We start from the raw sequence: 4,900 nt of genomic DNA, 5'->3' as shown, positions 1-4,900 counted from the left end.
TAGCATTTACTAGATATAGGGTAGACTGGTATATAAAAGAGGGTGACAACGTGACGGGACACTAATGTGTGTGTGGGTAGTGAGTAATTGAACTGCAGTCAGAAGTATTGTTGACGTTCGTTGATATAACGTTTGTTATAGAGCGACTTTTGAAAATAAGTGTATCGTAAAGTTGTATTCGGAAAGAATAAACCAGTTTTATTAAGTAATGACTTGTGTCGCTAAAGTTTCGTTGGAACGAAGTTACGGAAAATCAATTAACAAACGGAGACGTAACAATATGAATTTAAAAACCGAACTAACTTTATTTAATAAAGCTTCCATTGTTAATAGTTTTAAACAGATTTTAAAATTAAAATTTACCTTGAATTTTGATGAATAGTCTTCTAACTATTTCCAACCTATTAGTTTTCGAGCTCGCCACAAGAGGTGTTGTTGATGATAGCGTGACATGAAGACAGAAACTGCTTATTATTTACACAGATTTACCATATCTTTTACGCGCTGATAAATAATATAATATCATAATTTAAGAAAATTTTACTGGTATTTTATAAACGAGGGTTTACAGGTAAGTATTTTGATGACAATATTATACAAGAGTATTAAAAATTACGAATTTTAAAATGAAGTAGGGATTCTGCTATAAAAAAGTAACGAAACAAGAGTTAAAACCACAATCACAAATTTTATAAAACTTAATCTTTAATTTGTCATACACATAAGTGTATGAAGCTGCCATATTATTATTATATTATTAGAATATATGCGCATAATATATTGTAACCAATACTTTGAATGATCGGTTTTTCGCTCAGGGATTATTTGAAATCCTTACAATAAAAACTAACAGCCAAATTAAATAAATTGGTACACGTTTATAGAATAGACCAAATCAGTTTTCACTGACACATTTATCAGCCAGAAGAAATTTAATAGTGTAAAACAAAAATGCAATGGTAACGAATTTAATGATGTCCAGAGATATTCACTGAACTGATACCATATATTAACAATTATTCAAATCTGTGCAGACGATGAACAGTGACGCCTGCTCTTGGTTCTACGTGTCTGTTAAATGCTCTGATAAATAACGTTTCTCGCTTTTTCAGCTAACCAACTCAAGAGTTGAAACAGGGATGAAATAGAAGGAAATGTAGTTGAAAACATCACTTTTACAATAAAATGTTATTTAAAATCATAATAATCCAATATAGAATAATGTGAAGCCAATACTTCTTAGTGAAATCTATTTTAAGTATTTGTGGTATTTTCAGGTGAAACTGATTTCCCACAAGAGTGAATAAGATAGGTCCTCTATAAATTGAAAGATTTAATCAGTAAATATTGCAAAGTAACTGAATTCATCAGAAACTAACTGAGTTTATGCAAAGAAAGAGACTGGAAAAATGTGAAAAACATAGTAAAACAATATTTATTTCTTACAAAACGACAGTGTGCATATTTTGATTTGCAGGTATATCATGTTTTCTACCTCCTTTTATTGATATAGGACATTTTTAATTTTTTTTATTTAGTCCAATTTTGGGATAAATACATTGATCAAGAAAATCGTCGCAGTTGCCTTGTTCTGGTTGTCTCGTTTCTTTGTTCTCTATAGCAGATAATGTCTACTTTGCCAGAAAGAATGCTATGGTGAATCCATGTTGAAAGGGTCAGTAACTGTAACTTCCTTTGCTGGCTGAGTGGACGATGTCTGTATGTCATAGCCATGTGGTGACGCTATTATTAAACAAAGAAACCAAATTCTACAATGTCAGTACAGAGCCTTAGTTCTTGAGAGTTCTATTTGGTTTTTATTGTGGCTGGTTCAACAGAGATCTATCAGAGAAAACCAATGTTGACTCATATACCGATCCATTTGAGGTAAATTATCTATGCAAATACACACACAATATTTTTGTTGTGTCAATAATATAGATTATTTTAACTTTTCATCAAATGTGTCCATTCTACTTACTTATCACATACCTTAAAACCCAGTAGAGTTCTCAAAATTAAATTACCGTAAACTTTCCTGTTTGATTCTGCTATTATTAAGCAGACCTATAAGTTTGCCTGAGATTACCACAAGTACATAGGAAATAGAATTTTTAATGCCATGGTTACAGAATACATTGCAGTGTTTTCTTTTACCTCAGTGTATGTATTGGCCCTTGCTTAAGTTAATGGGTTTAAAGGAATGCTTCTAGCTAAAAGAATGGCTTATTCTGGATGTAGAAGTACTCATGACCAAGAGAGAGAGAGTTTGCTGCCAGAGAAAGACATTTGTAAGAGAAAGAGTTTGACCGTAGAAAAGGTCTTCTCCTAGATATAGGACTTTTGATCATGCTGCAAAGGTACTTGAAATCTATCAGATTACAACCAAGAATATCTACTGCTCTCTGGAGCACCCAGACCAGAGGATCAAACCTTGCCCCTGAGGATCAAACTCACCATTAGGGAAGTAAGAACGAATCAAGGTCATTGACATGGATTGGCACCTGTCGAGTCTGAAACCACTTGGATTTCCAAGCTGCCAACAGCCAAACTATACTGCAGACTCAGATCTAGTGCATATCAGTGATGACCAGTCAAGGACTGGGCATGCCACTAGTGGATTATCTCTAGAGCCAGAGTTGTTTCTCTGGAAGTAAACACAGTGGATATTCAGGAGTAAATATCATGTACCATAGCAGGGTAAGCCTGTCCAAGCAAGATAGGTATCCTGCAACATTAACCATGTCTCACAAAGAAACCTGTTGTCAAGTGTAGCTGTATAATGTGTTGCAGTAACTCATCACTGCTACTGATCTTGATGAGAAACTGATTACTCACACTCATCTGTGTAACAGGATTGCTGAGTAACAACTACTGCCCTACACCCACGGTATTGGCGGAATCTCAGCCAGACCTTAGCCAAGAACCTGTAAGCGAGATGATTTGGCCAGCACCATAGCACTCAATTTAAGGGAATGGCAAAAGAAGACCTAGACCATTTCCTACAGCAGTGTAAGTAGGTAATGTCCTTTAATAGATCGGTTCAGAAACAGGCTATCCAAACTCTGATTCTTAGGTTGGATAATCCTGCTTTGTGTGTATATTTTTGTTATATTTGTCTCTTCCATGAAAACTTTACCATTTGTCAAATATTTAAATCTAAAAATTAAAACATTTTCTTATTAGTGTCAATGAAAATAACAGATCTACTGTATTTCAAATAATACTTACTAGGTCAGTTATTAAAGTTAATCTCATACCTATCAATTTTTAACATGGAGATAAAATTATTTGTTCAATGTTATTGTTGTTTTCTTTATTATTAATATTTTTGTGATATTTCTCCATTTATGTTAAGTTGCTATGTGTAATGTTTCTACAGTGTGTGGTCTCTGCACATATTTGTTTACATAGATATATTGCCATATATATGTGCCACCATTCTATTTTATCAAGCTCTTCAGTAGTTTCTACATATCACCTCCAGTTTACCACATGAACTACTTTGGTAATGGCAAGTTATCTGTGAAAACTATTTTCAGAATCAATGGTAGTTGCCATCTAGGGACCAACAAACTTAACTCATTTATATTTCAGGCTTTACAAAATAAATAATAACTGCACATCACTGTTGTTGTTTTTTTTAACTAAAAGCCTACTTACAGGGATTAAAGATGGCGTTGTTACTATTACACTCCAATACAGTCTGTGAGAATTCTGGATTGTTTTGTAGGTGATATAAATGACATATTTCCCAGGCAGGAAACTATGTGGAAAATCTAGTGAATACCGGATGGTATGCTCCACAGAATTCTCATCACTCAGCTAGATTTTCAGAGTGATTTGTTTGAAACCTGGACGAAATTTCACGTCGAAAATTCACCTCCTGGCTTTTTAGTAAAACGATTGTCTTAACTGTCGATAATTGAGTGATAATTCTACAATGTAGTACATACATAACGTATCAATACCACTCAATAGCTTGGAAGGCAGGGAATATAATTTCCTTTCATTCTGTGATCACGCAGATCAGCAACTGTTCTAACTGTCAACATTGAGCAGTAGTTGCAAAATGTGGTTCGTACATTCTGCTAAACCTTACTATCTGATGGCTCGGAAAGCGAAGAATATTAATTCCTTTCAATCATTGGTTGGTTGAACTGTTTTACCTTCTAAGCAAGTGGAAATCCCACAGTGTAGTGCATATATTACACTGTACGTCACCTGAAAGCTTATAGAGCAATAAATTCCACTTCCTTTTATTCATCAGACACTTCACTTAACATTCTTGCACATGAATGACCTTTTAGATTTAATTGAGCAATTTATATAAACTAACTTGGCATTAAAGTATAATTACTAAATAAAATTTTAATTTTACGTAAGTTCAAAATTCTTAATTTTTATAAAGAAATATTTTAAAAAAATATCCTCAATATCCACTAGTATTAGAATTGTAACATTTGTTCTCTAGGTCTTCTCCCTTATCTAATTTATTTACCACCCGTTTCTGAAGTACAAAATTAAACCTAAATTACTTATTATAATATAAATATTACTAAGGCAAAGTCAACATTTTATGGCCTCCAATCTTATTTGTTTACAGCGTCATAAACTAGAAAAGCAGACCCACTGCCATATTCCCCTCTTTCCCAAATTGCTTGCCCCCCCCCAGTGGCACAGCGGTATGTAGGCGGACTTAGAACGCTAGAAACCGGGTTTCGATACCCATGGTGGGCAGAGCACAGATAACCCATTGTGTAGCTTTGTGCTTAACTTCAAAGAAACAAACAGTGACAACACGAATTACCACTAGTTCTCTCTGACGTTTTATGCTATTGTTACGTCTCCGTTTGTTAATTAACTTTCCGTAACTTCGTTCCGACGAAACTTTAGCGAC

This window comes from Limulus polyphemus, unplaced genomic scaffold, assembly GCF_000517525.1.
Source record: "Limulus polyphemus unplaced genomic scaffold, Limulus_polyphemus-2.1.2 Scaffold4699, whole genome shotgun sequence".
Lineage (NCBI taxonomy): Eukaryota > Metazoa > Arthropoda > Merostomata > Xiphosura > Limulidae > Limulus > Limulus polyphemus.
The sequence above is the reverse complement of the archived record's forward strand: the minus strand, read 5'-3'. Positions refer to the sequence as shown.